The following is a 25636-nucleotide window of genomic DNA, read 5'->3' on the forward strand; positions in this document are numbered from 1 at the left end:
TACCAGAATTTCTGGTGTGCCTGAATGACTGGGACCACAGTGGACCGTGATTGGTCCACGTCTGGCGTGAATGTAAGAGAGCAGATCTTCAATTGGTTATCCTAGATTTGAGCACAAAGCCAATCTTGGATAAGAGAAGGGGCTCTGCATCCATTCCAGGTCGATCACCTGAAGTTCGCTCTGAACTACAGAAAGAGCCAAGTATCCTGAAACGGTTCGAAACGTGCTGGAAGGGTTGGCACCCTGAGCCCGCTGTTGTCTCGTCGGACCCCTGTTTTTGCAGCGATCACTGAAGGCCTGCCAGGGCGCTTCAACCCTTTGGAGTAGTGGCAACAACTACTCTCAGCACCTCCTGATTAACCTCCCAAAGGGAACCCAGGGTATCGCCTAGGAGTGCTGCCATCCCGAGTTGACATCTCGTAGTCCTAGCTCCTCTGGGTCGCGATTTAAGAGAGTGCGCCATGCTTCGAGCATTTGCGGTCCCTTTGTCACACTGCTGTGGTGACGGTCGTTGAAGGAGCCTTGCCTGCCTGCCCCCTGTGCCCTGAGACATGCTGCACTGGAACTGTCCTCGTTTCTTCATCGGGGCCGGTGAAATGGCTACTGTCCTGCCACGGATGATCATCACGTCCTGCAGCAGCTGAGAGCCGGAGCGACGTGCAACTGCATGGGTTGAACCTACAAGCGACCTGGCCTGGACTGTTAAAGTTTGGCTCTGACTGTGTCGAGGGTCAGTAAGTACTTGCATCACTTACCAGAGGCCCCCGGCACACCCATTGTTCTTTACGCATAGAATCCCTAAAAAGAAACTCACCTTAGCTGGGCTAGCCTGCCCTCCCTAACTATTCACGAAACTCGAAAGTCACTCTGTCTGCAAAGATAGACCCTCCTCGAATAGTAGGACACTGTTCTTTATCACCTCAAGCCCCTTCCTGAACTGCTACAGTTCCCTGAAGAGGACCCGCTTTCTCTCATTACGCACGAACGTAGGTTTTCAACGCACTACTGTACTTTTGATCACAAGGTTCCCCACTTTGTAGGGCTGGTCTGCTTAAGTTAGGGATCGATTCTGAAGAGCTACCTAATATATTTGTGTTAACCTACCCTTCTGCTAAAGGTTGTGGCTGTGTTTCACCGTTTACTGCATTAGGCAAAACATAACTGTATATATGTTAAATAGTGAAAGGCGTGTGTGGTAACTGTTTGATATTACTGTGATTTATTCATGTTTAATTATTAAGGCCTATAATAAATCTATTTTTATATACACTTGTCTAAGCGTATTCTGTGGCGTTTTACTGTTTGTGCTCATTGTGGGCTTCCGATCACTCTCCCCTCTCCTGAGACTTAGGGCCTCATCACGAGTTTGGCGGTAACCCTTAAATCAGGCGGTAGCGCTATTAACGCTGGATTTAAGGGTCTGCCAAATCAGGGCTTTGGCGGATTTCTCCCCAGCTCTGAGCTGGGGGGAAATCTGCCGAAAATTTGCGCTCCGGTATGAGCGTGAAAATTCTCCATTGTGTCCAATGGGGAATGGAGCATTCCCGAATGGGCTCAGTGCGGAATGGGGATTTCCAATACCGCCAAACCCGTGATCCGGCGCTAATAGCGCCGGGGGGTTTGGCAGCAGGGCAGATAGCGCCAGCGCTATTAGCACTGGCGTTAACGCCCAACTCGTGATGAGGCCCATAGTCTTGACCGCCTGCTAAGCTACCGTGATTGGTCTGGCCTGTCCAGAATGTTCCCCAGTTCCACTAAAATAGGTTCCTCCTATATGTCAGCCCACCAGTTGAGAAATCCATCTTAATAATAAGGATATATCTATGTAGAGTAGACCATAGCGCAGAGGTGTATTCATAAAATACTGGAATGCTGCGGGGGCAGTGTAAAGGCTAAAGGGCATTAACTAGTACTCGTATAATCCGAATGTGGTCCTGAAAGCCATCTTCCACTCACCCCCCTCTTTGATGTGACCCAGGTGATAGCGCACCCTCCCCCTCCAAGGTCCAGTTTGGTGTAAACGCTAGCTTCCTTCTCCTGGTCCAATAATACTGGGATGAGGGGGAGAGGATAAAGGCTCATGATTATCACCTTCTGTACCTTCCTTTCTCCCAGCCTCCTCTGTGCTTGCCTTCGTTTGGGCCTTAGAAGCACGTGGTATCCATGTACCCATCCATTTCTTGGCAGATATTCACTTTTGAGCTTTAGTCCTGGGTCCATGTACCTGCTGTGAACACTGTTCTACTGCTCGCTTTGTTCCCTGTTCTGTCCCTGGTGTTTCTCCTGCTTTCTGCTCTGCCTATCTTCAACCCGCTGCTTTCTGGTCTTTTCACAATATTTCCTATGCTCCCAGATCCTTCACAAACCTGTCCTCTTGCTCCCAACCCATTCCACAATCTTTTCCACTGTCTGTGAAGGGTCGGAAATGTGAGGCGGACAACTTTGTAGAGAGTTTTCAACTTTAGCAATTTTATTAAATAAAAAGGTTGGATAAACGCATCACTATTCTGAGCCTGACGAGGATTTCCCCGCTTAACATGAACTAAAGGAAACACTAACAAAAGGATGTCTGTCCCTCACACTTGTACATGTAATAAAGCAATAAGGAAATACATGGTGTTCACTTCATCAACGATATATAACAGCCACCTGTTGGTCTGCGTTTCATAGCACATAAGCAGCAACTCTTACAGCCATTAAGCCTACAAATATTCCCCTCTTGGCCTGAGCACTGTTTGCAATATTGGTATTGCTGGCTGTGAACACACTCTTGTCTTGGGTGTTGCTTGTAGGCTTTTAGATCTTCAAAAGCTCCCCCACAGGGTTTTTGGGCTCTGCACAATCTCATATGCTTATTTACACAGTCACTTTGCTACGACAGGCATACCTTTTGTTGGTTTCATATAGTTCGGTATTCAAAATTATAGTTACTGTTGCTTTCACTCATACGCAAGTGAAGCAGCCTGCCGTCAACACACAGACAGCGTTGGAGTGCTCCGGTGTCACTTGCAAGCTGTAAACTCACTGGGTAAGTCGTTCGATTATGCTCTGCTTGTTGTTTGCAGGTCTCCTGTGCTTGTGGCTCCTCACGATCAGGCGGACAGCCTTCTCTGGTCCTCCTCCACTCATGCCATTGGGAAATGGAGCTTCTTCTGCTCCGGGGAGGATCAAGTACAACCCAACCACCTGGGCCATCTAAAGAGGGCACACTTCTCTTGCTACCTCTGCGCAAACTCTGCCTGACAAATCTTCTTTGGGCAAGCGTCTCTTCCTTATGCTTCCCACTGTGCGACCACTGCAACAGGGAGAGTTTGAGGCAAACGCTGTGTCAACACCTCAGTACTTGTTTTATGCAAAGGTTAGCGTTGCTGCGCAGTGCACGAGAATAAGAATACAGTGTGCCAGCTGCCTGGTGCTTTTTATCCGTGCAGAGAGCAGTGTTGCTGGTCAGGGTGCGGAGCACAAGAATAACTTGGCTGTAGATTAATGCACAAACTGACGATGAAGGATCCAGGCAGGCAGCGCTTAGACTAAAATATCCAAGGTTGGCGTGTGTGCCCTGAAAAGGGCAGAGCGTTTCTTGTGAGTCCGTCAGTAAGTATACCAACTTATTGTCTTCTCTTTTACTTCCATACAGGGGCACAGACATACAGCGAGCTGCTCTGTGACCAGAAGAGGACAGGAGGCGTGGAGAAGCGAGCCACATGGTAGGGGTGTGTGTGTGTGTGTGTGTGTGTTGAACCGAGATGTCAAGTGCTGACAAATTCCTGGGGGTGACTTATATAGCCCCTCCAGGTGTCATAGCTGCAGCGATCTCCTTGATCCCACAGGATTATGTGGCCTATTGGGAGATGTGGTGTTGTAGTCTCTCCAGCCTCCATTTTCTGACTAACCCTGTCCATGCTTCCTTTCAGCTAATGAGAAGATCTGCCCCACTCATGCACCCCAGCGGTGGTCCAATCAGGGACCACTGGGGTCTTCATGCACACCATACATCCTGGCACCACTAGTCTGGATTGGGACCAGACAGACCCAGCCCAATTCCTGGGTACCCACGCACGTGACCTGCAGGAGCCTGTGAAAGAAGCAGCTTTCACGGGAAACTGCATGCCCAAATAAGGAAGCCCCGGGTCACGAAGACCAGGGGGAAACTACAGGACCACATGGCCAAAGGAACAGACAAAAGACCTTGTGGCACGGCCATGATGGACACTAATCACAGTTGTCAGCCAAATGCGGGAAGCGCGGCATGGCTCTGTAAAAGGTTGTACAAATGGAAAGAAAAGCTTCTGCTGCCACAAAATCCTTAAGGGATGACTAGGGCCAGAAAACACAAGGCCCCAATTGTGCCTTACAGTAATGTACTTTGCGCAATGATAACATTTGACCAAAAATGGCAACAAAGTTGAAAGACTAAAAGAAACAAAGTTTGTCAGTACTGACAGCCTGAAGTTTCCCCCATAACAATGAGTGAAAGACCAGGGGAGTGCAGCTGAAGGCTTTGCTCCACTGGCAAAAGTCAGGTCAGGATACTGTGACAAAAGCAAAATGTTTGAGGGGTCCATAATTGGAGGGAAAGTTATATTCAGAGAAATCTTTCCTAACAATAAGGAAATGACTGGCAAGGTGTTACAATGGTCAACATTTACAAATAGGGGGCTAATCCCCTCCCATTTCTTCTGTGCCGCCCGTCATGCTGCAACAATTGTGGCCCACTTTGGCGAGTGTCCCATTTCGTGTTAGGGGGCCACATAGCAGTAAGATCCCAGGTAGGTTTTCAGGGACTGCTAGGATAAAACTCTTACTACTACAATGTGTGCTCTGTGGTAAGGCTTGTTCACAACTTTCCATATTTATGATAGGATATGATATGATGTGATATGATGTGGCATTTATAACACGCCTGTACACAAGTATTTCTAGGCGCGACAAGACAAGGAGGGGGAAACGAGGGAGGACAAAATAACGATCTTACTAGGCCTTGTGTCATTCAGATCGCTCAAGTGCGGGGAAGAGGGAATGGGAGAAGTGCCAGTGGGGTTGGGAAGGGGGAAGTGCAGCTAACTCACAAGTGCAGCCAGCGGGTGGCTCATAAGTGCAGAGAGAAGTGACTGTAGGGTTGCAGATACAGACCCTTAAGTGCTGGAGAGCCCGGAGGCAGTGCAAGGGCAACTGGATATGGACATAAAGGAGCCTGGGCCTGAGTTCAGAGGGTGACCAGTGCGCGGAGCAGTCAGGTGCATCAGCAGGGGAGAGGAAGAGAGAAAGCGAAAGCGAAGAGGAAGCTCTTGAGTTGCTTCCGGAACCGCAGGTGATTCTGCTAAAGTTTGAGAGAGGCAGGGAGGCTGTTCCAGGGGGAAGCATCAGCTGAGGAGATAGATCTGCCCCCAACTCGCTGCTGTGAGAAGCGTCTGACCGTCAAAGAGTTGGAGGTGGATGAGTGGAGAGATCGAGAAGGTAGATGTTTTGGAAGAGAAAGTTAGAGGTAGAGTAGTCCCAGGCCCCACAAAGCCTTGTGGACAATGCAGAGGGTTTTGAAGTTGATCCTTGCAGCCACAGGGAGCCAGTGAAGAGATTTCAGAGCTGGAGAGATACATTCCCTGCGCTTGAGGCCAAGGATGAGTCTCGCAGTCCTGTTCTGGATAAGTGGTAAAGGTCGAAGAGTAGAGGCAGGAAGATTTAGAAAGAGGCTGCTGCAATAGTCCAGCCTAGAGAGGACCAGAGCTCTGGAGACCGTGAGCTTCTGGGGGACAGTGAGAAAAGGAAGAATACCTCTGAGAAGGTGCATCTGTTAGTTTGACTTCTTAGAGACGTCAGAGATGCGAGGAGAGAAGGAGCGGGTGGAGTTGAAGATGTCACCAAGGTTCTTAGCCTCACATGAAGGATTAGGAAAAGGGCCCAGAGTGGGCAGCCATAGAGAGGGAGGAAAGGAGGGAGCGAGTGTCCCAATTAGGAGGATCTCAGTCTTACTGGCATTAAGGCAGAGAACATTGGTGGCACACCATTCCTGAATTGCGGCCAGACAGTCTGGTATGAGAGAAGAAGCAGAGGTGGCTGAAGGAAGCCTGAAAAAGAGCTGAGTAGCATCCGCATAACATTGAAAGTTGGAGCAGAAAGTAGTGATGCGGTGGGCAAGAGGTGCCAGGTAGTAGTTGAAGAGCCAGGGAGAGAGGTTAGACCCCTGGGGAACACCACAAGTAGAGAGAGAGTTAGAAGAGAGGAAAGGCCCCAGTTGGACCTGAGGCGGTTGGTTGGTGAGAAAGGAGGTCACCCAGCCCAGGGCCTGATCAATAATACCAAAGTTGTCCCGGAGACGATTGAGCAGGATGGCATGGTTGACTGTGTCAAACGATAGATCGAGGAGAATGAGGACAGAAGGGAGATTAGACTCAACATTGGAGAGCCAGTCTTCATGGGTGTTCAGGAGAACAGTTTCCATGCTTCTGGCAGCTCTGAAGCTAGACTGGTGGCCGTGGAGGCAACCAACAGATTCAGTATGTTATGGTATGGTTACTTATATAGCGCACGTTCACCCAGAGGTATCTTGGCGCTGGAGAGAAGCAGGACCGCAGCAAAACAGGAAACGGAACAAGACAGAAGACAGTGGTTCAAAAAAGATGAGTCTTCAAAGCTTTCCGAAAAGCCAGGTGATTAGGGAGGAGTTTAATGGAAAGGGGCAGACTGTATGTAGATTAAGCTGGGAGATGGCCAGCTTTTCAGGAGATGGCCAGCTTTGCCAAGAATTTGCCCAGGAAAGGAGTGATGGAGATCGGGCTATCGTCCGAGGGCTTCTTTAGAAGGGGGTGCACAAGAGAGTGCTTAAAGGGGGAGGGGAAGTTCTAGTGGCAAAGGAGTAATTGCAGAAATCTGCCAAGGCTGGAGCACAGATGTCGATATGGTCCTTGATGGTTCTGGATGAGCAGGGGAGAACCTGCTTTGGTGGGACTTTCATAGATGGGACTTGTCTAGAAATATCATCAGGGGTGAACAGGGGAAAGAAGGAGTTTTAGGGAGAATTCTCAGAAATGTGCTTATTTCCCTTCACCTTAGAGACCCCCAGCAACTTTGCTGGATTTTGAGGACTTGTTTGTTTTCCCCTGGAGAGAGTGTGAGCCTTTCTTCCACTCGCTCAGGTATTTTGATGTGTGTTTTACTATTGTGTTCTTTGGGTATGGAGTTTTAGATAACTCCATAGGCATCATCTATTTATTGTTGTCACACAGCACCTTTAGTGCCGTGGCACAGGGGTGTCCTTTGGACTCCCCAAGGTTTAAATACCTTCTCTGAGACGAACTACTGTTCTCCAGAGAATGTAAAGTTAAATTGACTTTACTAGTCTTTTTAAATTCCTAGACCCAGCACACACCATTTTACAATGGAGTGTTGGAGGGGTTACCTAGTATCCCCTGTGTCTAAACACTCTTGTAGCAGTCAAATGCTACCCTTTTCTATCGAAATGGCTGGTGGCAGTGGTTTCATAACGAACTACCATGATTTTTCCCGACCGTGAACAGCGGTAGCTAAAAATCGGGGGAAGCCATGTTTTTCAATATGGCCCCCAAACTCCTCTGTAAAAACAGACTCCGGTCATCTTTTTTTGCCGTTTCTTTGTGGAAAGGTCCTTCTGGTGTTTAACTCTGCGCGCCAAACCAGGTTTGGTCCCTTTGTTCATGAGCCTTTGGCGGGCTTCAGGACTGAAGTCCGCTCATGGCGTCTGAGTGTCTGGGGTGGGCAGGAAGTAAGGGAGGTGCCTGAAACTCCCTGTGCTTGGTCTCCTAGGAGACCCAAATGCACTCTGGCGTGATTGGCTGGCTGACTGACCGGCAAGGACAGCCACCCTGCTGGCTGAGTGGCAGCTAGGCTGGAATGAATGGGAGAAAACTGTTTAAAAGGCGAGTCTCCAGGACTGGAAGGCAGAGTCGACCACTGGAACGAAAGTACCGAAGACGAGATGGAAGAGGACGGCTGCTGCAACCACCGGACCGTTGGTTTGCCCGGTGAAGCCCTGCTGCAACCTCGAATTGCCAGATCTCCAATCGACAGAAAAGCTCCTTCAAGGATGGTTTCTCCCTTTGAGTTCATGGGACCAATCAACTAAGCAAACTCCTGGATACCATTCTCGGAGCTGGTTAAGGTTAACCAGGGGGAAGGACACCAGTTTGTGTTTGGAAGCCACAGCTACTTGAGCAGAAGTGACACCATTTTGTTTGCTCCGACGACGATCCCGTGCAGTGCAGGAGTCCTCTGGCATCCTCCCTCTTGTCCCCACGACTGAGGCTCAGGAACAGCGAGACCTGCAGTACCTGCCAGGAACCAACGTCTTCAGCTGCATCTTTTTTGCTCTACTTTAAGGTACTGTGTCATACGGTTGAGAGATCCCAACTCTCGCGGTGGAAGTTCGTGAAACTTTCCCAACTTGCAGGCCTAATCAGCTATCCTATCCAAGAACACTAGACTATTGACTTTGGCCTGGCCTATTGAATCGAATTGACCCTCCTGGTACATTGAACCTTTGCATTATCTAAAAGAAGTGTTTTCTAACCCTTTGTACAAACCTATGCTTTTTATTCCTATTTAAAAGTACTGAAGTGCTATTTGGCTCCTTTTTCAGGGGAGCGCAAACTGTCTTTTTAACTTAGAGTTTGATACTGCAGTATATTGGTGTTTAATATTGAGTTTATTTCTACTAATTTAAGTTTTCTAAATGACTGTGTAAATAAATGTTTAAGTATTTTTTACCAAGAAACCTTGAGTGTAAGTGTCTACTTGAACCACTGTGATTGTGATACTTCTGTGTAACTTCTGCTACTGCTCACATTCCCTCTTGAGATAAGCCTGGCTCCTCAGCTCACTACCAAAAGTGTGTGGTACAGACTTATACCAAAGGTTGGTTTTTGCTTACACCTGTATTCCTAATTGTGGGTGGTGTTCCCAGAGGGTACTTCCTGCAATTCTGCCTAACAAGGAGAAAGGAGGAGGAGAGACGGCCTCAGACGGGCCAGGAGTGTTAGAGGAGGAGGTAGAGGAAGAGTGGGTGGACAGGATGTCCTGAGTTCTAGTAGTGAAATGAGAGGCCAAGGCTGTGCAGAGAACCTGGGAGGGAACAGGAGAGGGAGAGACTGCAGCAGGATTGGCCAGCTCCTTGCAGAACTTGAAATGTTCGGCCGAGTTGTTAGATGCCGCAGAGATGCAGGCTTGGATGTAGGCTCTCTTCTTAGAGAGGACAGAGAGTCTGAACTTGTATTTAAATTCTCAATGGAGAAAGTTTAATCAACAACTGTTTCATGGTTTAGTCTTTTGCCTTTTAACACACTTGGCTTATTTCATCTTCCACAAATATACTTCACAGACTAACAATGATTCTTATAGTGATTTGGTTGCCACTGGCAAAGGAGGTTGCAATTCTCTTCCCTCTTGATCCTTCTTATAAGGAGGGCTTTTCTCCTGCAATGTTTAACTTCTTTTCACATGCTGCACAAAAGATATGTCTATCTGTTAGTCAAATGCAATGCAGGTTACAATTCTCTCCTCCTTCATTCTTTTTTACAAGTAGGTCTTCTCTCCTGCAAACTCGGACTTCTTTTTACACAACCTATTGGCTGCTGGCAATGTAGTTCAAAACACTCTCCCATGGGGTATCTTTCTCTGGGATGATTATATTACATTGCCTGGGTGTCACTCTCGGCTTTCGTTTTCCTTGGCAATGCAGGGTATAATGTCCCTTTATTGGAGGGTTATATTCCCTCTGATTCATTATATAATCTCTTTGGCTTGAAAAATGCAGGTTACAATATCCCCTTACGAGGTGTCCCCCTTTGGGAAAGTTATTTATTTATTTATTTTATTGTTCACTTGTTAGGCTCTTATACAGGAAGCAGATACTGTTTCAAAGCAAATACTGTTTCAAGTTGTATTCACTTTGCTCAGTTCTAGCCTGTTTTTGGTTTTGGTAATGCAGGTTACAATATTCTCGTACTCCATATCTCCTAATAGGAGAATTGGCCCCAGTTTGCTTAAATTCAAAGGTTCAGTATTCAAAAGATTTATTGTCACACAGCGGTATACTTCGAAGCGCCGCGGGTCACCTGCATCAGGCCAACTCACCGGGATGCTCTAGTGTTTCCTTCTGACTCGCTGCTTCTGTACACGTCTGGTCTCCTTCATCATTTGACAGCTCAGGTCAGTCTTCTGCTGCTCACGCTGGCTGTCAAAGGACCTTACATGGCTTAATTCACTCGCTGGTGGAAACCTCACATCGGAGCGGGATACAGGATGTAGAGTCTCTCTCTCCAGCGGGGTAGCCGGCCTCAATACTGCTTCCTGCTTGCTGCAAGTCCTCTGCCTTCCACAGGGATTTCAACCTTTTCCACATTCTCTGCACAGCGTCCCGCTGGGAGCATAGCGGCGGCTCCTTTAACTGCATCTTCCTGCGGCTCCTGCTGCTGCCCTTGGCCCACACCTGAAAGGCATTTAAATGTTTCAAGGTCCCACTCAGGTCTGGGTCATTGCAACAACTAGACTGCTAATTACATCTCTGGATCCCTCTTCCTTGTGTCATAACTAAGAGGACTTGGAGTCCATAATGATGTTAGTTGTTTCATCATTATTTATTCCATTCTGTTGGAATGATGTATAGAATGAATGGTTAAGGGACGGTTTCAAAGGAAGTAATGAGTTCCTCTTGGGTCCATGAGCTGAATACAATGCAGAATTAAACTCCTAGAAATATTAGTATTAAGTCCCTGACACATTCTTGGGTTTACACAAAAGGTTTTCATACTTTGCACCTTGAGTATGTTTGGGAGGGCTGGCCTTACTGTGACAACATGCCGTCATATCCTCAGGCATTATAGAAACCTCATCCTCAGAAAAGGATGAATACTGCGTCTCTCCCACGGAGTCACCACATTCCCTTGACAGCCTTCTCCTTCCATGTGAACCTCCCACCTAACACTACCCGCCGTGTTAGGATCATCTGATAATCTGTATTTTGTTGATTTGATGTATTTAGGGCTTGATTTAGGTTGTTTTAGGTTCTTATATGCATGATGTTATTTATGTCAGATTCATTATTATCACTAATAGTATTGTTATTTTATCTAACTGCGTAATTCAAATGCCAAATGGTTATTAATTGTGATGTATGGTATCTTTTATTCAATGTAATGATATAATAGCTGATTTTGAAATTAATTAATTAATTTGATTATTTATTCATGTTTCTAGATATGTGTAAAGTTTATTAATTTAAATTGTAACACATTAAATAAATAAAGTAGTGACTGCCTTTCCCTGGCCACATGGGAGGGGTCTTTACGCTGGGACTCTGTGATGACTCTGCATGATTCATCACAGACACCAGATAAGTGTCAAACTTGATTGAACAGTCTGAAATCGATGCAGAGTCTCCACATATTCTCAGAATTGGGAATTAGGATTATCAGTGAAGACCATTTGCTGTACGATCTCTCAATTACCCAGAGGTCAAGCATCTATTTCAGTTCTTCTTTGATTTGTTTTCTTGTCTCAGGTAGTCTGTTACTCACCGGACGGGAAGTAAACCAATCGGTGGCCGGAAGACACAGGACTGAACTATTGATTGAAGAGCTAGGTCGGGGCCTCCAACCTAGCCTCCTCTCTGTGAGGGCACAAGACCTTTTTAACGATATGACCCTCTGCTGGGTAGGACCAGGCAGATGGACTGATCGCTCAAAAGGGCGGGGAGGACACGCCGCCAAGAACCCAGCTGTAAAGGAAAAACAAGAGGTGAGCAATTGGAACTTTAAGAAGAATCCCTTTCCCTTGATACTTCTTTCTAGTAGTACCTGAGCTATGCCCTCCCCTTGTTTTAAGGCAACCGGAACCACCTATAAGTAAGAAAGGAGAATGTAACCTATACTAACGATAGTGGTCGATTAGCTACGAGGTATGGAATCATAAAAATAGAAAACCCTTACCACTGCTGTGCTGTTGAGTCTGAGTTGTCCCAAAGAGTTCAAAAACGGAGGTGCAAAATAACAAATGGGTAGGTTAGTTAGGGAACTGAACCCGGGCGGAACGAGGGCCGCGCTAGAGTCGGGTGGGTGCACTATCTGCAAGGCGTCCCTGTGCACTACTGAAGAATGTCCAACGGAAGTCTGATTGTGGAGATGATGGTAACAGCAACAATAAGAGGCACAATTGAATTGGAGTATTGCAGGTGATGGGGTTCAGCGGCAAGGTACGATGAGTACAAGAAATACTTGTTTAGCAAGTAGTGAACAAGAAGAGTCTTACCGATGCCGTGATCACAGGTTTCCAAAAAGCGGCAGGCAAAAGCAGTCCGTGAAGGAAGAAACAGGTCTGGTACACGGGTAAGTAGTTTTCCAAAAAGCGGCAGGCAAAAGCAGTCCGTGAAGGAGGAAACAGGTCTGGTACACAGGTAAGTAGTTTTCCAAAAAGCGGCAGGCAAAAGCAGTCCGTGAAGGAGGAAACAGGTCTGGTACACGGGTAAGTAGTTTTCCAAAAAGCGGCAGGCAAAAGCAGTCCGTGAAGGAGGAAACAGGTCTGGTACACGGGTAAGTAAAGTAGGATCGAAGACGGAACTTCTAAACACCGGGATGCAACTTTAATCAGAAGCAGCGTCTTGCCCGGTTCTGAGGTTTAAATCGGGAAGGAGAAAGGCAGAACCGGACGAAACCGAGGTTCTCGCATCATCGCCTCTCTGCTGACAGCGGGAGGCGGAAGGCTGGGAATCGTAGTCCAACTTGCCGCAGGGCGCTGCGGAGTGAGCCGAAGCCACTATTTTCCAGGGCAGTTGCCAGTGGGCGTAGAATGGATTTGCAATGTGACGCATGCCCTTACGAAGGGCAATAATCCTCCTCCGTGCCTGCCAAGGCGTAACAGCATCCACCCCCAAAGGCGGCACCACCCCCCTACGGGCATGAAAGCGGCGAAGCAGGGCCGGAGCATAAATATTAGATAAAGGCTCCCAAGATCTATCCTCGGGGCCAAAACCTTTCCAGTCAACCAGGTAAAAAGGACGACCCCTCCGAAGTCGGAAATCCAGGATATCGGCCACCTCGAACTCATCATTGCCATCCACCCGCACCTGGGGTGGGCGTATCGGCAATCGCATGTTGGCCGGACAAGGCTTCAGCAAGCTGACATGAAACACTGGGTGCTGTTTCCAGGACGAGGGCAATGAAAGACGCACAGCAACTGGATTCAAAACCTTAGTGACAGGAAAGGGTCCCACGAACTTGGGTAAGAGCATCCGTTTTCCAGGCATTCTCAGGTTGCGTGATGACAGCCAAACCTTCATACCTACACGGTAGTCGGGTGCAGGTGCCCGATGCATGTCAGCAAATTTCTTAGCCTTTGCCTGAGCATGCAGCAGGTGTTGACGAACGACCTCATGAATGGACTTGAGGTCCCGAACACACGCATGAGCCGCTGGATTGTCAATGGGAAGATCAGGATCCATGGGCAAGGACCGCGGATGGTGTCCGTAAAGTGCAAAAAAGGGAGATACACCAGAAGCGGCATGCAGAGAATTGTTATAAGCGAAGGCAGAGCTGAACCTGTCATCAATGCCCAGAGATGCCGTCAGAGCCCTCCAGAAACGTGATGTAAACTGCGGTCCGCGATCCGAAACCACAATAGAGGGCAGACCAAAGAAACGAAATACGTTCCTAAGGAACAATGAGGCCAAAGTCGGAGCAGAGGGCAAACCCACACAAGGAACGAAGAGCGCCATTTTTGTGAAATAATCAATTACCACCCAGATGGTATCAAAACCGTCCACCGGTGGCAGGTCCACAATGAAATCCATAGAGACCATGTACCATGGCTTGTGAGGAACCGGGAGTGACTGCAACAAACCCACAGGTTTAGACCGGGAGACCTTACATTGGGCACACACAGAACAGGAGGCCAGATAGTGAACCACGTCTTGTGACATAGACGGCCACCAGGCCCAATGACGAAGCAAGTCCAGAGTCTTCTTTTGGCCTGGATGAGCCGCTATCAAGGAGTCATGGGATAAAGCAAGGGCTTGGAGACGGGCTTTCCCCGGGGGCACAAACAGGCGGCCCTGAATATAGGGAAGTCCTTGTACCACATCAAGGTTTAGGACTACACATTCCTCTTTATGTGTATTCACCCAGTCCGAGATTAAAGAACGGAGCAAAGGTCGTGGAGTACACGCACATACGACCCTAGAAGGCAGCAGAAGAGGGCACTCAGGTTTGCTTTGCTCCGAGTGAGAGGGCAGGCGAGACAAGGCGTCTGCACAAACGTTGAGACGGGCTGGCCTATACGTGATGGTGAAATTGAACTGGGAAAAGAAAAGGTGCCAGCGGGCCTGCCGGGCAGTGAGACACTTCATTGATTTGAATGCCAATAGACTCCGATGGTCAGAGAAGACAGTAACCGGATGACGGGCCCCCAATAGATGATGACGCCATTCAGAGAAAGCGTCCTTGACTGCCAGCAATTCTCTTTCCTTGATAGGATAGTTGCGTTCGTATGGTGTCAGTTTCCTCGAAAAGAACGCAACCGGATGAATCTCACCCGAATCCTGACAGGGTTGCGACAGAATAGCCCCGATGGCCATCCCAGAAGCATCAGCTTCCACAAAAAATGGTAGGAGCAGATCGGGATGTTGCAGCACTGGCGCTGAAGAAAAAGCCGCTTTTAAGGCCTCGAAGGCGGATTGCGCTTCTGGTGTCCATCGGTATGGCTGTTTTGAGCTAGTTAGAACCGTCAAAGGAGCCGAGATGGTAGAAAATGAAAAGATAAAGCGCCAGTAAAAGTTCGAGAACCCCAGGAATGACTGTAGGGCTTTGGTTGTAGTAGGGACAGGCCATTCCAAAACGGCCTTAACCTTGGACTGGCTCATCCGGATACCCCGGTTGGTAAGGTCATAACCTAGAAACTCAACCTCCGACGAATTGAAGATACACTTCTCGGCTTTGACGAAGAGATGGTTCTCTCTCAGCCTTTGTAAGACGAATCTCACATTTTGGGTGTGTTCACTCTTGGATGAGGAGTAAATCAGTATATCGTCTAGATAGACCACAACAAACCGGTCCAGACAATCGTGAAAGACATCATTCATGAAGGCCTGAAAGGTGGCCGGGGCGTTGCACAACCCGAAGGGCATCACTAGGTATTCAAATAACCCATACCGGGTCTTGAAGGCGGTTTTCCACTCGTCCCCTTCTCTTATGCGAACTAGGTTGTAAGCACCCCGCAGATCAAGTTTGGTAAAGATTACCGAGGAACCTAGCTGATCCAAGAGTACAGAGATCAGGGGAAGAGGGTACTGGTTCTTGACTGTGATTGCGTTTAATGCCCTATAATCAATACAAGGGTGAAGGTCACCTTCTTTTTTAGGAACAAAAAACAGTGGAGAAGCTGCCGGTGATCTCGATGGTCTGATGAACCCTGTAGCCAATGCCTTGTCAATGTACTCTTTTAGCACTTTGTCTTCTGGCAGTGTGAGCGAATAAACCCTGCCAGCAGGTATTTTAGCCCCCGGTACCAGGTCGATAGGACAATCATACGGCCTATGTGGGGGCAACTGATCTGCTCCACCTTTATCGAAGACGTCCCGAAAAGAAGCGTATTCCACAGGGATGCTAGGTTCAATGGCATTGGTAATAGCACCTATCAAGGCCATTGAGGCCACCAGGGCTTGACAGGAAGTACCGGAAATGCTACTAGTCTGAAAACAGCTTTCGTTACAGACAGAGGAAGGAAACTGTACCACCTTCCTGGCCCAGTCAATGTCAGGATTGTGATGTTGTAACCACGGAATGCCCAAAATTACACGAAGCTGGGGGGCCTTAATTAGGTCGAATGTGAGTGTTTCGGTATGTCCATCGTCCGTCTGCATACGGACGAGGGACGTGCTTTGAGTAACCAGACCAGAGAAGAGCCGTCTACCGCATGTACGGCTTCAGGTTGTGGTTTAGAAACCACAGGAACGTTATTGCTCATGGCATAATCATAATCCATATAATTCCCAGTAGCACCGGAATCAATTATAGCCTGAGAAGAGAAAGAACAGTCAGTTGTAGTGGTAAATACCACTGGCAGACTAACAGGTACGGTAACTGCCACATTCGAGTCCAAAGATAATACCCCCTGCATAGGGACTCCTGCTATCGCCGGGTTCTGGCGTTTCCCGCCTTCTTAACGGGTCTTCTTGGACAATCCTTGAGGTGGTGCTCAGACGAACCACAGTACATACATAAATTGTTGGATCGACGGTGTTCACGTTGTGCAGGAGACAACGGACCACATACTGCCCCTATCTGCATAGGCTCAGAAGAAGCAGAGGAAGGAGGATTAACAGAATCAAGGGGAAGGGGAACTGGAGTCATATTTTTCCGTTCTCCCTTCCTTTCAGATCTTCTAGCGTCTATTTGTAGTACCAAATCAAGTAACTCCCCAAATGTAGTAGGAATCACCGGCACAGTAGCAAGGATGTCTTTTAACTCCTCAGACAATCCTTTGTAGAATACCGCAGATTTCTTTTCTTCCGGCCAATCCGTCTCGGCTGCCAACTGATTGAACCTAGTGAGGTATGTAAACAAGGAAGACGTACCCTGACGTAAATTTAAGAATTCTAGATCCGTGGCTTGTGACTTGTACCGGGTATCGAATACCCTATTCATGGCTGTAATAAGAGCGTCACAGTCATACAAAACATAGCTATTGGATTCAAGCAAGGGATTAGCCCAAGCTGCCGCCGTCCCTCCGAGGTGCGAAAGGATAAAGGCCGCCTTCGTGGTGGGATTGGGAAAGGCCGAAGGGCGACAAAGAAAATGCAATTTGCATTGGTTGATAAATGTCCGGTACTGCTTTGGGTCACCCTTAAAGCGTTCCGGAGGAGCCAATGGGAATTGGGTGGCCATCAGAACGGGGCCCGAGGTAAACCCAGAGGCGGAGGCTGAATGGGCTCCAGAACCTGAGGCAGTAGCACCGGACGGATCAATTCCCAGTGTCTAGGGTGCAGGAAAGGGCCTCATGTTAATCCGCTGGTGTAAGGCATCTTGTGCGGCAGTCATGTCTGCCCGTAGTTCGGATACCAAATGAACTAGAGTGGTCAACGGATCCGCTTCTTCCATGGCTTCTGATTTTGTTACTCACCGGCCGGGAAGTAAACCAATCGGTGGCCGGAAGACACAGGACTGAACTATTGATTGAAGAGCTAGGTCGGGACCTCCAACCTAGCCTCCTCTCTGTGAGGGCACAAGACCTTTTTAACGATATGACCCTCTGCTGGGTAGGACCAGGCAGATGGACTGATCGCTCAAAAGGGCGGGGAGGACACGCCGCCAAGAACCCAGCTGTAAAGGAAAAACAAGAGGTGAGCAATTGGAACTTTAAGAAGAATCCCTTTCCCTTGATACTTCTTTCTAGTAGTATCTGAGCTATGCCCTCCCCTTGTTTTAAGGCAACCAGAACCACCTATAAGTAAGAAAGGAGATTGTAACCTATACTAACGATAGTTGTCGATTAGCTACGAGGTATGGAATCATAAAAATAGAAAACCCTTACCACTGCTGTGCTGTTGAGTCTGAGTTGTCCCAAAGAGTTCAAAAACGGAGGTGCAAAATAACAAATGGGTAGGTTAGTTAGGGAACTGAACCCGGGCGGAACGAGGGCCGCGCTAGAGTCGGTGGGTGCACTATCTGCAAGGCGTCCCTGTGCACTACTGAAGAATGTCCAACGGAAGTCTGATTGTGGAGATGATGGTAACAGCAACAATAAGAGGCACAATTGAATTGGAGTATTGCAGGTGATGGGGTTCAGCGGCAAGGTACGATGAGTACAAGAAATACTTGTTTAGCAAGTAGTGAACAAGAAGAGTCTTACCGATGCCGTGATCACAGGTTTCCAAAAAGCGGCAGGCAAAAGCAGTCCGTGAAGGAGGAAACAGGTCTGGTACACGGGTAAGTAGTTTTCCAAAAAGCGGCAGGCAAAAGCAGTCCGTGAAGGAGGAAACAGGTCTGGTACACGGGTAAGTAGATCGAAGACGGAACTTCTAAACACCGGGATGCAACTTTAATCAGAAGCAGCGTCTTGCCCGGTTCTGAGGTTTAAATCGGGAAGGAGAAAGGCGGAACCGGACGAAACCGAGGTTCACGCATCATCGCCTCTCTGCTGACAGCAGGAGGCGGAAGGCTGGGAATCGTAGTCCAACTTGCCGCAGGGCGCTGCGGAGTGAGCCGAAGCCACTATTTTCCAGGGCAGTTGCCAGTGGGCGTAGAATGGATTTGCAATGTGACGCATGCAATAATCCTCCTCCGTGCCTGCCGAGGCGTAACATAGTCTCCTGGGTTTTATTGGCATACAGCAGCAGGAGTTGAGGATTTCTGTTTTCTTTCCTGGCCTTCCATTTGTTCATTTGGTTTTACTGTTAGGGCTTTCGATGATTGACTTGCTGTGCCTTGTATATGAGATGGGAGACCACTTCAGAGATGACATATGAGCTATGCCAACTAGACCTTTTTTTTGTTTCTTCTTTCTTTTGGGTGGTCGAGAGCAATGCCATCACTTTGTCCCTCCACTTGAAAAGTATGTAACCTCGCGTCTCTGTTATATTGTCACGACTCGCTCCCTTCGCTCCCACCACTTGGGGGCATGATTTGGGGTTTATTCCCTACTGGACATTTCCTCCGAACCATATGCTACAGTGCTGTGATGAATTGGGAGCGCTAAAACCTTATTTTCCAAGTTACTTCCCTTCTGGATCTATTCCAGGTGTTTGGCAGCCAGCATGCTTCTTTAATCAAATGGCTATGCTTCCCAGAATGCCTGGCTCACTGCTTCATCTCCACCCTTGCTGGACAAGGTTGGGTGGAGGATAGGCAACACCTGTGGCTGCAGGTGCAGCAAGCGGCACACCTGAGGTGTGTGCTCGTTAAGCAGCTTTAAAAGCCTCAGTTTGCCTCAGTCCAGCGCTGGTCATTGATGCAGTGTTCCTTTTTGTGACTGGTCTCTTGCTCCTGGTTCTTAGCTTATTGCCTAGTTCCAGGTTTCTATTCCTTGTTCCTTAAACCTGGATTTTGAATTTATGTGCTTTAATTGATTTCTGCTTTCTAGATTTCCCTTTCTGTATTCCTCTGTTTACAGGCAGCTTTTCTCAGTGCTTTCCCCTTTGGTGCAGCCCAGTTTGTCTGTGTTCTCTTTTTCTTTGATGTTGTCCTTTGTTGCTGTTAAACTTGATGCTTTAGTCTTTCTTCTTTATAGATTTAGCTTCCTGCCTTTTTCCCTTGGATGGGTGGGAGAGGTTTGCCTTTGTAATTTCGTTTTCCCCGCTCCTGCTCCTTTACTTTCTCTTGGTATCAATTCCATGTTTTCCCTTGCACTTCTGCATTTATTTCCCATTGATTATTAGGTGTGGTGTGCGGTTGTAGCTAGCTCTTGTGTGAATGCCTATGTTTTCCTCACTATTCTGTAATCACAATTCCCATTTGCCCCTTGTCTTGAGTCTTATGTATTTAGTTATCCCGCCCATTGCTGTAATAGTCTTTCTGGGTCCCTGTTTGATCAACAGGGTTTGTGGGCTTGCTGACATTCAAGTGGTATTTCTCATCCTCGTGAGTACTGTTTTTAAGTTCTCTTATTCAATACCATCAAGATTGTTAGCTCACAGATCCTGTCGTTGCTTGCCCTCTTCGTGGGCTTAGCGCTGTCAGTATCTGTAATAGTATTGTGGGTAAGGAGCTTGGTGACTTTCCTTGCAGGGATAAGGAGTTTTTAAGTGCTTACCCCACATCCCTTTTCATATATTTGTATTATTGTCACACTCTATTAGCACTCCTAGGTTTTAGTATACATGAGTCTTGGTTCCTGTGTGCACGTTGTTTGATTCAAAGCTATTCACTGTGTGAATTTGTGCACATTTCCCTTTCCATATTCATTGCCTTTGTCCTCACCTTGACATATATGCCTTTTCTTGACACATCCGAGCTTCTTGCAGGTGGGTTTGGGCCACAGTTCGTTTTTTCTCCATAAAATTCTGGCTATTTTGCACCATTGTATGCTCGCTGGTTTGTCAGCTATTCAGTCCTTTCCATTCCTCCCACGTGATATCCGGCACATCAAAGGGATTTCGGCCATTGACCAGCTCGAAAGGAAAGAAACCCATAGAGGATTGCAGTGTCTTTAGCGAAGAGAGCTCAAGGGATCAGGTCGTTGCAGTTTCTCCCATTTTCTGTGAGCAGTTTTCCTCGAATATGGTTCTGGGTTTTGTTAAACCGTTCCACGAGTCAATCAGTCTGGGGATGGTTATATCGTGGTTTGGAGGGTTTTTATATTCCTCAGCGTCTTCATGTCTCCCCTCCATTTTGACATGAAACCGCTCCGTTGTTCAGTTAGAATCAAAGCTGAAAAGCCCACTCAGGTGACGTAAAGTATGAGGACCTTGACAATGGCTTTACTGGTGTTACTTCTCAAGGGGAAGGCTTCAGGATATCAGGTTTCATAGTCCAAAATTCCCAAGAAGGGTCGGTTTCCAGATTTCTAGGGTTCCAAGAGTCGGACTATGTCCATGTCAATCTAGAAAAAGGGGACATCTATGATTGGTACAGGCTGCAACCGAGCTTGGGGCACATCATCTAGGGATTCCATTTTGCAAAGGAGACAGTTGGTGCAGAATTGTTTGACCTCAGTGTACACCACAGGCCTTTAGTATCTCCCAAGGCGAGTATTCTCTCTTTTCTAAACCGCGTTGCCCCACTGTCAGATTAGATTAACAAACTCCAACACTGCCCCGTGGAATTGGTTGGGCACCAACAATTGGTGGTAGTTGTTCCCTTTGCCCATAGAATTTACATTGGCTCAATATACAAGTCCCCTCTTATCAATCAAATGTGGTGTCTTCAAAGTTAGTCTCTCAGCTTCTGATTCTAGGTTCTTCTAAGCTTGTTATCGAAGCAGACCTGTCCTTCTTTGGTATGGTATGGTATGGTAATGTTTATTTATATAGCGCCTATACACAGGCAAGTGTTTCAAAGCGCTCAAGGAGGGAAGGAACATGGGGGAGAAAATGTCGCTCAGAGCCCTTGAATTTCTGAGACGATAACGGTCTGCACAGGCAGATTAAGTGCAATATTATACATTTAACAGTTTAGATACGGCAAATGGGCCTGCACATTAAGGGGGAAGACAAGAGAGAACAGACAGAACGATATTCAGGCAGATCGTCCAAGGGCGGGAGAGCAAGGGAGGAGTAGGGGACCAAGTGCGGCCAGTCAGTAGAGACTGGTGAAGTGCAGAGAGAGAAGCTCTCAAGGTTTTATTACAAGTGCAGTGGGGTATAGGGCCTTGCAGCAAGTGCAGAAGGGCTGGCAAGGGTGCCTGGGATCTGTGATAATCTGAGGTACACCAGGCGGCAGTCAATAAGCTGTGTAGTAGAGTGAGAGAAGGAAGAGCAGAGAGCTAGCTTAGCAGGGTAGGGTGAGAGAGAAGGAAGAGGAGAAGAGGAAGGTCTTGAGGAGTTTCCGGAACTTGAGAATTTCCGGCTCAAGACGGAGGGTGGCAGAGAGGCTGTTCCATAGGGAGGCACCTGCTGAGAAAAGGGATCTCCCTGCAAATCTCTGCTTGGAGAACCGGCTCACCCGCAGAAGGTTGGAGGTAGATGAGCGGAGGGCTCGAGAGGGACAGTATTTAGGAAGGCAACGTTGAAGGTAAGCAGGTCCCAGACCGCAGAAAGCCTTTTGGACAATGCAGAGGGTCTTGAATTTGATTCTTGCAGCCATGGGGAGCCAGTTAATTGATTTCAGCACTAGAGAGAAGTAGTCCCTGGGCTTGAGGCCAAGGATAAGTTTTACAGTTCTGTTCTGAATGAGTTGCAGGGGGCACAGGGTGGAAGCAGGGAGGTTGAGGAAGGGGATGTTGCAGTAGTCCAGCCTGAAGAGCACTAGGGCTGTGGAGACAGTGAGCCGCTGGGGGAAAGTGAGAAAAGGTAGAGTGCTCTAAGGAGGTGTATTTGATAGTTAGACTTTTATGAAATGTCAGAAATGTGAGAGAAGGAGAGAGTGGAGTCAAAAATGACCCCAAGGTTTTTGGCATCACAGGTGGGGGTAGGCGCAGGGCCAAGGGAGGCTGGCCAGAGTGAGAGGGGTATATTGACCCACACTAGATCGTACCCCCTGGCTCTGGGGGATACCCATGTGGGGTATCCCCCAGAGCCAGTCATATTAGTTAGTCTTACTACTCTCATTCTGGGTGGCGGTGGATGACCTCTGTATCCAGCCTACAGGAACCTACGATAACACCATGTGTCATAGATAGCCTAAAGACAACATCAACTATCAGAGATGGTTCAAGGGTTCCTATACACATTTTAGGCAGGGCCCTAAGGGCTGTCCCTTACTCTCTCATCTACAGTAAGGCCAGGCTTCCCTACTTCCCAGGTTAGTATATGGAGCTTATTGAGCCCTACTGTCTAGGTTCTATCTTGTTGTAAATGAGGGACTAAAGGCAAATCCTTATCAGTCTAATCTCTCTCTCCAGAGCTTCCTTCATTAAACCTACTCTGCCATTCAGGTTAATTTTGAGGGGTTGTGAGTTGTATCTTTTCAGACACTCATGCCCCACTCAGACTTCTTCTTGTCGCACCCTGATGTTCCTCTCCCTGGGTTGCTCTGTTACTCTCCCTTCCACCTGCTACACTCCTTCCAACTCCTCCCACCTTCTCTGCTCTCTCACCCAACGTCTTCTTCCTGTGTCCCTCTGAAGTCTCTTCCTCTTTGTCTACAAACTACCTCCACCCTCCAATCGTACTCCCTCCTACTCTCTCTGCCCTCTCCATTGTACGACTACTTGCCCTAGTCTATTCTACTACTTTCTCTTTCCTACACCACTTCTACTCTCCCTTCTCCACACCTCTTCCACTATTCCTTCTCCACACCACTACTGCTCTGACCTCTTCACACCATTGCTATTTACACCTCACCACACCACTACTATCCTCTTTCCTCTTCACAACACTACTACTCCCCACCCTATTACTACTCTCCTCTAGCCACACTGCTACTAGACGACCCCATGTTTTAAACAGTCACTCTTATTGCACTCTGTCCCTGCCACTCACTCTCTACACTTCCTCTACTACTCTCACGTACCCTGCCACTCACTCTCTACACTTCCTCTACTACTCTCATGTACCCTGCATTGCACACACATTCACAAGAGACTACTGCTGCTCTCACCAACCAATACCTCATATTTCCTCTAAAACACCTCCACAATCCAGTCCACGATCCTTCCTCCTGCTGGTCTCTTGTTCTTCCGCCGCCTCTGATCTCACCCGAATAACCCACCCCTTCCTCTTTCCTGTCGCCCTTCTTATCCTCCCCCTCCTTTTCCTATAGAACTTCTGGGTCTAACAAATCTGATCCTAACTTTCCTGCCTGGGAGGTATTACAGTAACAGTAGATAATTCTGAGCACACCTATTGTATAATGTAGGGTAAGCAAACCTTCGGATTATATGGGTATTTGTATAACTCAGGGTGATGGGGAGGTAATACAACTCTGACAGAAGATAAGTATCCTATGGTTAAGTATACTGAACTGCACACCAGTAAGCTGGAAACAGTGCAAATGAAGGCGCTTAACGAGTCTGTGGGTTGTTCACATTGTCAATATTCAGTATAATGTACGTAGTAATCTGAAGATCTTCCTTGGAAAGAAATGTTCAGTATTTGTATAAGGAAATTCTTTTTATGAACAAAATATTGAATGTTTCAATGAGGTGCATTTAGATCCATTATCCTTAAATGCATAGCTCACCGCGTTTCGGAACAGGTAAATCCCATCATCATGAGTGTTTTGTTTCTCAAAATCTATTACATATCAAGTACAAAGAAGGTGTAAGTATACATCAATGTAGTGATTGCTACAAATATACATATCAACAATATTACTGATCCATAAAGGAAGACCTATATGAAATTTTAAATTATTTACCATGGAAATAAATATCTTTCATTCTTGAAAGTATTGGATATTGTAATGGCTACTAACACCCTCCCGCAGACAACCATCCCATCACAGATCAGATATAGGCCCCCCACTCATGGTGTTCTCGGGCTCAGACCTCCAAAGGCTTGTGTACAGATTAGGTGGGCTCACGCATGGCACAGGTGGCACCTACTTAATCAATAACATTGGGAGAGAAGGACTTCCTGACCCCCCCAAGATGGTGGATTAGTGGACCAAAGAGGTTCAGCAGGATCTGTTTGCCAGTAGCTGGGAGTGGCTGGCTATATAATCCATGCCCAGCTGCAAGGCCGTGCTTCGTGTTATTTTGCTGTCAAAGCGGCGTGACGCTTACCGACAAACGGACCTGCAAGAAGACACAAGACACAGCGTTAAGCGAAGAGCAGCTGAAAACAAGGTCGGAAAACACAGTTTTAACTCACCGTTGCAGTAATGCAGCCCCTCCGACAGATCAGTTTTCAGCGTTCGGCTGCCATGATCATCCCTCAGCTTCCCGAACCGGACACGCCCTCAGCTGCTTTGTTCCTCCAGCCCACTCCGCTCCGGATACTCCTAGGAAAATAAGTAAGACACAGTTAGAATCAAGGAAATACTTACCAGCAGAAAGACTTGTCATATCTAATACTATGAGCAAACCGAGTGCAGCAAAGACATTGCAGAGTCAAGTAAGCACTTACCTCACCTCAAACGCACCGATTGCAGGATAGCAAGCAGAAGATATTGTAAACACAAGGAAATATTTACTTGAGCGCGCCGGGTGCAGCAAACAGAAAGGCATTGCTAATTATCTGCAAACAGAATGCAGCACAGCCGAGCTCTCACTCAGAAACACGCATTGGACCGGCATTGTGAAAACAACACTACCCTGGAGTAACTCCATACAGAATCACAAGACAGTAGCAGGAATAAGCATCCTTAAGCCAAAGCAAGCCTGGGCTTAAGACCCAATGAAGAAACTGGTGAAGCACAATTTACCTGCTCAGAAGATTAGCGCCCCTGCAGGAACAGCAGGATGGAGAGCTCATCTTTATAAACTAACAGTTGAGCTGAACCACACAAGGGTCCCAGGTGCCAAGGGAAGTTGGGGAAAGAACCAAGGGAAGCTGGGGAGAGAACCAAGGGGTCACAGGGAGGTAATATTCTTCTCCTTTCTTCATGCTAGGATACCCACACCTGGTAGGTACACCTCCTCAGAGTCAACATATGCACAAGTCATGCCCCCGTCCAGAGGCTCCAGGTGCTCCTGCAGAGACAAGGTAAGCGTAACAGAACGCAAAGCCCAAAAGTCTCAATATCTGCCAGAGTTTCATGGAGACCTAGGACATATGATATGATATGATATGGTATTTATAACGTGCCTATACACAAGTGTTTCAAGGCGCGACGAGGCAGGGGGAGAAAAAAACCAAGGGGAGACATACAACGATCCTACTAGGCCAGGTGTCATTCAGATCGCGCTAGTGCAAGGGAGGAGGGGAAAGGGAGAAGTGCAAGGGGAAAGGGAGAGGGGAAAGTGCAGTACAGGGTAATAGCATACAGGAAAGTAACAAGGGCCAGCTAGTGGCAGTGCGAGTAAGTGCAGATAAGTGCTGGGAAGGAGGGGCTGTAGGGATACAGACACAGTCCCGTAG

General features: G+C 47.6%; 1 protein-coding gene across 2 annotated transcripts in view; it reads left to right on the top strand.

Moving 5' to 3' along the window:
* The first annotated feature begins 3634 nt into the window (after positions 1–3634).
* Positions 3635–25636, top strand: part of LOC138452951 (zinc finger protein 271-like) — a 123848-nt gene continuing 101846 nt past the window's right edge. The window contains exon 1 of one of the 2 annotated variants that reach the window (XM_069605323.1): positions 3635–3707. The gene's annotated coding sequence lies outside the window, so the exon portion shown is untranslated. Of the gene's footprint in view, positions 3708–17154; positions 17360–25636 lie in introns of those variants that run through there. The other variant, XM_069605322.1, reaches the window with a different exon arrangement.

The sequence above is a fragment of the Ambystoma mexicanum genome, chromosome 4p, assembly GCF_040938575.1.
Source record: "Ambystoma mexicanum isolate Mex_15411 chromosome 4p, UKY_AmexF1_1, whole genome shotgun sequence".
In the NCBI taxonomy this organism is placed as follows: Eukaryota; Metazoa; Chordata; class Amphibia; order Caudata; family Ambystomatidae; genus Ambystoma; species Ambystoma mexicanum.